Here is a 9,359-nt window from a genome sequence, read left to right as displayed (position 1 = left end):
ATGCAAATTACATATATTTTTGTCTTTAATAGGTATTAAGGAATGATGACATCAGTCATACATTAAATAGGGTTGCAGGCCTAATGAGCTTCCTCATAGGTCGATGGCCGTAAAACACAACAACATTTAGCGAGGAAGCATTAAGAACACATGACTGAGCCTTAGATGGAATATCCTCACTTGGCCCCCTTATCTGCTGCTTCTTTTGGAAAAAGTGAAACGGGAAGGGAGGATTCCCAGCCCCCAACTCCCTCTCCTTTAGTTGCCTTCAACGACACGTAGGGAATACGTGGGAAGTATTCTCTTCCCCCTATCCCAGGGATTATATATAAAATGTAATATATATATGTATATATATATATATATATATATATATATATATATATATATATATATATATATATATTTGGTTATATTTGACATTGTTAGATTATCAAATTGAATTTTACACGTGTTATCCCTATGAATCACTGTTATACATGTTTACATCCAAAGCGTGTCCGTGAACGACAAGTGATGTAAGCTCTTAATTTTCCTGTCTAAAGAAACAATTATTTTTTTTTTTGCTGTGCTTTGAGTATTTAATGTTATAACTATCAGTAGATGTAGAACTTGTAGTTTCATGAGTACTATCAGTAGATGTAGGACCTGTAGTTTCGTGAATTTTACGGAAATGGAGATGTGTAAATACATTATCAATCTTCCTATATTGGCCGAAACAAATGTAGCATGATTTATTTTGCGATATTAGGATGGTACACTGGAAGTAAATGGAGAAAAATGGAATTGAGCATTGTAATTAAGTATGCCTTTTAGAAAAACAAATGTGTTATGTGATGGCACCGTCGGAGTGACTTTAGGGAGGAAAGTCTTCATATTATACGAAACTGGTTATTCTGCCGGCATATTTACACGGGTTTCAGTTAGTACGTTATTGATGTCTATTTTCTTTGGTGATTTTTTCATACAGGTCTTAATGACTGGGTAAAACTCGTTAGATCTGTTTCGCTTGTAGCTTTAGAAATTGAACTATTTTGGGTAAGTCTTTTAACAGATGCCACTTTTATTTTTTTGATATTGTGGGTTTCTCTTATGGAGTCTGTCGCAACAGTAAGGAATGATATAAGAATATGGAATCTTTACATCACTACTCTTTAAAACTATTGATATCAACTAACTTATTGGTAGGGTAATGAGGGATAGGGAAAGTGTGGGTTGAAATAGTACTTCAATATTTGAAAATACGATAAGCAAGTAAAGTGCTGTTTTAACATGAAAAGACTGCAGTTGTGATAATCTTTATATTATTATGTATTCTTACAAAAAGTGTGTAGTACTCCTCTTACCTCCACCATGTAGTCATTTGGCTGGCAGAAGTAAAGAGTGAGTTTAGATATCTTTAGAGAAACAGGAATCTGATTATGTTCTGAAGAGATCTCCTATGGATTATCTTTATCCTTGAATTAAGGTAGACATATGAATTCAACTAACATACTTGTTAAACTTGGATTGTATTCAAATGGGGCATGGTGGCATTCACTGCAGTTCATGAATAACATAGTGTTAGGCATTTCTGCACTCTACAGGCAAGTTTTCTTGGTTTTCATGAGATCATCCGCTTTGTATATTGCACACGAATTGAATAAAGCTCATTAGAACCTGATCAAGTACCAGGAGAATGTTATTGATCAGCCTGCTGCAGGACGATCACTTTTGTAATATCCTTGTTCAAAGCAAAAGACATAGAGAAATGATATCAGGATGTCATAGGCATCCCTGTTGTTCATTTATTATTTGCAAGATTTCAATGAAAGTTTTATGAATGCATCACTTAAATTTTTCCATGTTGATTTTGAGTGTTTTCACCCTACTGTTTCCCCACCTCTTCAAAGTCCTGACAATATTACAGAAACTTTAGATTGATGGGGTTACAGGTGCTTCACCTAAAATCTCACATCCTGTATCATTTCTATGCATTGTAACAATGCATTCCAGAAAAATTCCATTGATTTCAGTCATTGAGAAAGGTTGCAAATGTAAACAAGAAAAATACCCAGATTTGCCCTGCATTTTCCATGTAGTGGCTAAATTATACAATAAGGTAATTTATTGGAACAGGAGGGACATTCGCAATTTGCAAATGTTCTCGTGCATAGCACAAAACATTCATGAATTACTGTCTTGTGGATAGTTAAAGGCATACCTCCACCTGGCACTTGTTTTATTTGTAAGTCAATGTATGAACTGATTAAGATCTGTATTACTAGGTAAAGAATCTAATAAAGTTGTGTAACTTCTCTTCTGCCTCCTCTGTGTCACTTTGCAGCTGTAAATTATTATTTTTCATTTTACAATATGGGTGCTGTTATCAATCAATTGATTTGCCAGGGGGAAGGGTACAAACAACTCTTGGTACTGACATAGTCACTACAGTTAAGACCATATAGAATCACAGCCTTTATTGATTTTTCCTTGATAGAATGCCTAATGCTATGAATCATGTAATCAGACAAATTTTCATAATCATATGTAATGGGGAAATAATCAGTGTAAATCTTCAAAAGATAATGAAACCGCCCCCCCCAAAGAAATGATACATATCCTATTGGACATTCCAGTCTTTGCAAACAAATTTTCTTATTCACTCCATAACTATATATATGACAAATCTCACAGCAAGTAAAGATGACAGATTATATCCAGTTTTATTTGCAAAGATAACTCCTTTTATAGGCAGTTTATTGAACTATTCCCGTGTTCTTTCGTTGTTTTTGTATTCACACGTTCCAGGTGCAAGTAATCACTAGCAGTGAAAACATTGATACATACTTCTAAGAAAGAAAACTGAGTTATTATTACACCATTATGTCTACTTCCCACGTATTCCCTGCGTGCCTTAGAAGGCGACTAAAATGGGAGGGATCGGGTGGCTGGAAATCCTCTCCTCTCGTTTCTTTTTTTTTTTTTTTAATTTCCAAAAGAAGGAACAGAGAAGGGTGCCAGGTGAAGATATTCCCTCAAAGGTCCAGTCCTCTGTTCTTAACGCTTCCTCGCTAACGTGGGAAATGATGAATAGTATGAAAGAAGAAATATATATACATACATATATATATATATATATATATATATATATATATATATATATATATATATATTTTTTTTTTTTTTTTTTTTTTTTATACTTTGTCGCTGTCTCCCGCGTTTGCGAGGTAGCGCAAGGAAACAAACGAAAGAAATGGCCCAACCCCCCCCATACACATGTATATACATACGTCCACACACGCAAATATACATACCTACACAGCTTTCCATGGTTTACCCCAGACGCTTCACATGCCTTGATTCAATCCACTGACAGCACGTCAACCCCGGTATACCACATCGCTCCAATTCACTCTATTCCTTGCCCTCCTTTCACCCTCCTGCATGTTCAGGCCCCGATCACACAAAATCTTTTTCACTCCATCTTTCCACCTCCAATTTGGTCTCCCTCTTCTCCTCGTTCCCTCCACCTCCGACACATATATCCTCTTGGTCAGTCTTTCCTCACTCATTCTCTCCATGTGCCCAAACCACTTCAAAACACCCTCTTCTGCTCTCTCAACCACGCTCTTTTTATTTCCACACATCTCTCTTACCCTTACGTTACTCACTCGATCAAACCACCTCACACCACACATTGTCCTCAAACATGATATATATATATATATATATATATATATATATATATATATATATTTTTTGGCTATGATGCTGTCTCCCGCGTTTGCGAGGTAGCGCAAGGAAACAGACGAAAGAAATGGCCCACCCCACCCCCATACACATGTATATACATACACGTCCACACACACAAATATACATACCTACGCAGCTTTCCATGGTTTACCCCAGACGCTTCACATGCCCTGATTCAATCCACTAACAGCACGTCAACCCCGGTATACCACATCGATCCAATTCACTCTATTCCTTGCCCTCCTTTCACCCTCCTGCATGTTCAGGCCCCGATCACACAAAATCTTTTTTCACTCCATCTTTCCGCCTCCAATTTGATCTCCCACTTCTCCTCGTTCCATCCACCTCCGACACATATATCCTCTTGGTCAGTCTTTCCTCACTCATTCTCTCCATGTGCCCAAACCATCTCAAAACACCCTCTTCTGCTCTCTCAACCACGCTATTTTTATTTCCACACATCTCTCTTACCCTTACGTTACTTACTCGATCAAACCACCTCACACCACACATTGTCCTCAAACATCTCCATTCCAGCACATCCACCCTCCTGTGCACAACTCTATCCATTGCCCACGCCTCGCAACCATACAAAATTTTTGGAACCACTATTGCTTCAAACATACCCATTTTTGCTTTCCGAGATAATGTTCTCGACTTCCACACATTCTTCAAGGCTCCCAGGATTTTCGCCCCCTCCCCCACCCTATGATCCACTTCCGCTTCCATGGTTCCATCCGCTGCCAAATCCACTCCCAGATATCTATAACAATTCACTTTCCCGTTTTTCTCCATTCAAGCTTACCTCCCAATTGACTTGACCCTCAACCCTACTATACCTAATAACCTTGCTCTTATTCACATTTACTCTCAACTTTCTTCTTTCACACACCTTACCAAACTCAGTCACCAGCTTCTGCAGTTTCTCACATGAATCAGCCACCAGCGCTGTATCATCAGCGAACAACAACTGACTCACTTCCCAAGCTCTCTCATCCACAACAGACTGCATACTTGCCCCTCTTTCCAATCACATATATATATGTATTGGGAGGTAAGTTTGATTGGAGAAAGACTGGAGGAAGTGAATCGTTATAGATATCTGGGAGTGGATTTGGTAGTGGGTGGAACCATGGAAGCAGAAGTGAATCATAGGGTGGGGGAGGGGGCAAAAGTTCTGGGAGCGTTGAAGAATGTGTGGAAGTCAAGCACATTATCTCGGAAGGCAAAAATGGGTATGTTTGAAGGAAAAGTGGTTCCAACAATGTTATATGGTTGCGAGGTGTGAGCAATAGATAGAGTTGTGCGGAGGAGGGTGGATGTGCTGGAAATGAGATGTTTGAGGACAATGTGTGGAGTGAGGTGGTTTGATCGAGTAAGTAATGATAAGGTAAGAGAGATGTGTGGTAATAAAAAGAGCGTGGTTGAGAGAGCAGAAGAGGGTGTTTTGAAATGGTTTGGTCACATAGAGAGAATGAGTGAGGAAAGAGTGAGTGCTCAAATTACAGAGGTATAAGTTTGTTGAGTATTCCTGGTAAATTATATGGGAGGATATTGATTGAGAGGGTGAAGGCATGTACAGAGCAGTGTGGTTTCAGAAGTGGTAGAGGATGTGTGGATCAGGTGTTTGCTTTGAAGAATGTATGTGAGAAATACTTAGAAAAGAAAATGGATTTGTATGTAGCATTTATGGATCTGGAGACGGCATATGATAGAGTTGATAGAGATTCTCTGTGGAGGGTTTTAAGAATATATGGTGTGGGAGGAAAGTTGTTAGAAGCAGTGAAAAGTTTTTATCGAGGATGTAAGGCATGTGTACGTGTAGGAAGAGAGGGAAGTGATTGGTTCTCGGTGAATGTAGGTTTGCGGCAGGGGTGTGTGATGTCTCCATGGTTGTTTAATTTGTTTATGGATGGGGTTGTTAGGGAGGTGAATGCAAGAGTTTTGGTAAGAGGTGCAAGTATGCAGTCTGTTGTGGATGAGAGAGCCTGGGAAGTGAGTCAGTTGTTGTTCGCTGATGATACAGCGCTGGTGGCTGATTCAAGTGAGAAACTGCAGAAGCTGGTGACTGAGTTTGGTAAAGTGTGTGAAAGAAGAAAGTTTAGAGTAAATGTGAATAAGAGCAAGGTCATTAGGTACAGTAGGGTTGAGGGTCAAGTCAATTGGGAGGTAAGTTTGAATGGAGAAAAACTGGAGGAAGTAAAGTGTTTTAGATATCTGGGAGTGGATCTGGCAGCGGATGGAACCATGGAAGCGGAAGTGAATCATAGGGTGGGGGAGGGGGCGAAAATTCTGGGAGCATTGAAGAATGTTTGGAAGTCGAGAACATTATCTCGGAAAGCAAAAATGGGTATGTTTGAAGGAATAGTGGTTCCAACAATGTTGCATGGTTGTGAGGCGTGGGCTATGGATAGAGTTGTGCGGAGGAGAGTGGATGTGCTGGAAATGAGATGATTGAGGACAATATGTGATGTGAGGTGGTTTGATCGAGTAAGTAATGTAAGGGTAAGAGAGATGTGTGGAAATAAAAAGAGCATGGTTGAGGGAGCAGAAGAGGGTGTTTTGAAATGGTTTGGGCACATGGAGAGAATGAGTGAGGAAAGATTGACCAAGAGGATATATGTGTCGGAGTTGGAGGAAGTGGGAGACCAAATTTTAGGTTGAAAGATGGAGTGAAAAAGATTTTGAGTGATCGGGGCCTGAACATGCAGGAGGGTGAAAGGCATGCAAGGAATAGAGTGAATTGGAACGATGTGGTATACTGGGGTCGACGTGCTGTCAATGGATTGAACCAGGGCATGTGAAGCATCTGGGGTAAACCATGGAAAGTTGTGTGGGGCCTGGATGTGGAAAGGGAGCTGTGGTTTCGGTGCATTATTACATGACAGCTAGAGACTGAGTGTGAACGAATGGGGCCTTTGTTGTCTTTTCGTAGCGCTACCTTGCACACATGCGGGGGGAGGGGGTTGTTATTCCATGTGTGGAGAGGTGGCGATGGGAATAAATAAAGGCAGAAAGTATGAATTATGTACATGTGTATATATGTATATGTCTGTGTGTGTATATATATGTGTACATTGAGATGTATAGGTATGTATATTTGCGTGTGTATATGTGTATGTATATACATATGTATGTGGGTGGGTTGGGCCATTCTCTCGTCTGTTTCCTTGTGCTACCTCGCAAACGCGGGAGACAGCGACAAAGTATAAAAAAAAAAAAAAAAAAAATATATATATATATTTTTTTTTTTTTTGCCGCTGTCTCCCGAGTTTGTGACGTAGCGCAAGGAAACAGACGAAAGAAATGGCCCAACGCACCCCCATACACATGTATATACATACGTCCACACACGCAAATATACATACCTACACAGCTTTCCATGGTTTACCCCAGACACTTCACATGCCCTGATTCATTCCACTGACAGCACGTCAACCCCGATATACTACATCGATCCAATTCACTCTATTCCTTGCCCTCCTTTCACCCTCCTGCATGTTCAGTCCCCGATCACACAAAATCTTTTTCACTCCATCTTTCCACCTAAAATTTGGTCTCCCACTTCTCCTTGTTCCCTCCACCTCCGACACATATATCCTCTTGGTCAATCTTTCCTCACTCATTCTCTCCATGTGCCCAAACCATTTCAAAACACCCTCTTCTGCTTTCTCAACCACACTCTTTTTATTTCCACACATCTCTCTTACCCTTATGTTACTTACTCGATCAAACCACCTCACACCACACATTGTCCTCAAACATCTCATTTCCAGAACATCCATCCTCCTGCGCACAACTCTATCCATAGCCCACGCCTCGCAACCATACAACATTGTTGGAACCACTATTCCTTCAAACATACCCATTTTTGCTTTCAGAGATAATGTTCTCGACTTCCACACATTCTTCAAGGCTCCCAGGATTTTTGCCCCCTCCCCCACCCTATGATCCACTTCCGCTTCCATGGTTCCATCCACTGCCAGATCCACTCCCAGATATCTAAAACACTTTACTTCCTCCAGTTTTTCTCCATTCAAACTTACCTCCCAATTGACTTGACCCTCAACCCTACTGTACCTAATAGCCTTGCTCTCATATATATATATATATATATATATATATATATATATATATATATATGTAACCATGGAAAGCTGTGTAGGTATGTATATTTGCGTGTGTGGACGTATGTATATACATGTGTATGGGGGGGGTTGGGCCATTTCTTTCGTCTGTTTCCTTGCGCTACCTCGCAAACACGGGAGACAGCGACAAAGTATAATAGATAAATAATAAATATATATATATATATATATATATATATATATATATATATATATATATATATATATATATATAAATATATATATATATCTCGCTTTTTAAACCAGGTATTCCCAATCATCAGTCCTTTTTCAGCACATAAATCTACAAGCTCTCCACCATTTCCATTTACAACACTGAACACCCCATGTATACCAATTATTCCCTCAACTGCCACATTACTCACCTTTGCATTCAAATCACCCACCACTATAACCCGGTCTCGTGCATCAAAACCACTAACACAGATGAGATGGCCAGAGAGCGTTATTGGATTACGTGTTAATTGACAGGCGCGCGAAAGAGAGACTTTTGGATGTTAATGTGCTGAGAGGTGCAACTGGAGGGATGTCTGATCATTATCTTGTGGAGGCTAAGGTGAAGATTTGTATGGGTTTCCAGAAAAGAAGAGTGAATGTTGGGGTGAAGAGGGTGGTGAGAGGAAGTGAGCTTGGGAAGGAGACTTGTGTGAGGAAGTACCAGGAGAGACTGAGTACAGAATGGAAAAAGGTGAGAACAATGGAAGTAAGGGGAGTGGGGGAGGAATGGGATGTATTTAGGGAATCAGTGATGGATTGCGCAAAAGCTGCTTGTGGCATGAGAAGAGTGGGAGGTGGGTTGATTAGAAAGGGTAGTGAGTGGTGGGATGAAGAAGTAAGATTATTAGTGAAAGAGAAGAGAGAGGCATTTGGAGGATTTTTGCAGGGAAAAAAATGAAATTGAGTGGGAGACGTATAAAAGAAAGAGACAGGAGGTCAAGAGAAAGGTGCAAGAGGTGAAAAAAAGGGCAAATAAGAGTTGGGGTGAGAGAGTATCATTAAATTTTAGGGAGAATAAAAAGATGTTCTGGAAGGAGGTAAATAAAGTGCGTAAGACAAGGGAGCAAATGGGAACTTCAGTGAAGGGCGCAAATGGGGAGATGATAACAAGTAGTGGTGATGTGAGAAGGAGATGGAGTGAGTATTTTGAAGGTTTGTTGAATGTGTTTGATGATAGAGTGGCAGATATAGGGTGTTTTGGTCGAGGTGGTGTGCAAAGTGCGAGGGTTAGGGAAAATGATTTGGTAAACAGAGAAGAGGTAGTAAAAGCTTTGCGGAAGATGAAAGCTGGCAAGGCAGCAGGTTTGGATGGTATTGCAGTGGAATTTATTAAAAAAGGGGGTGACTGTATTGTTGACTGGTTGGTAAGGTTATTTAATGTATGTATGACTCATGGTGAGGTGCCTGAGGATTGGCGGAATGCGTGCATAGTGCCATTGTACAAAGGCAAAGGGGATAAGAGTGAGTGCTCAAATTACA

The 9,359-nt window shown here is 40.1% G+C and overlaps 1 protein-coding gene across 1 annotated transcript in view; it reads left to right on the top strand.

The window, feature by feature from the left end:
• The first annotated feature begins 463 nt into the window (after positions 1 to 463).
• Polr3K (RNA polymerase III subunit K) overlaps positions 464 to 9,359 on the top strand; it is a 29,874-nt gene continuing 20,978 nt past the window's right edge. Inside the window, exon 1 of the mRNA XM_071663394.1 lies at positions 464 to 518. The gene's annotated coding sequence lies outside the window, so the exon portion shown is untranslated. The remainder of the gene's footprint in view (positions 519 to 9,359) is intronic.

This window comes from Panulirus ornatus, chromosome 1, assembly GCF_036320965.1.
Source record: "Panulirus ornatus isolate Po-2019 chromosome 1, ASM3632096v1, whole genome shotgun sequence".
NCBI classification, from domain to species: Eukaryota; Metazoa; Arthropoda; class Malacostraca; order Decapoda; family Palinuridae; genus Panulirus; species Panulirus ornatus.
This window is presented reverse-complemented; position numbering and strand designations above follow the sequence as displayed.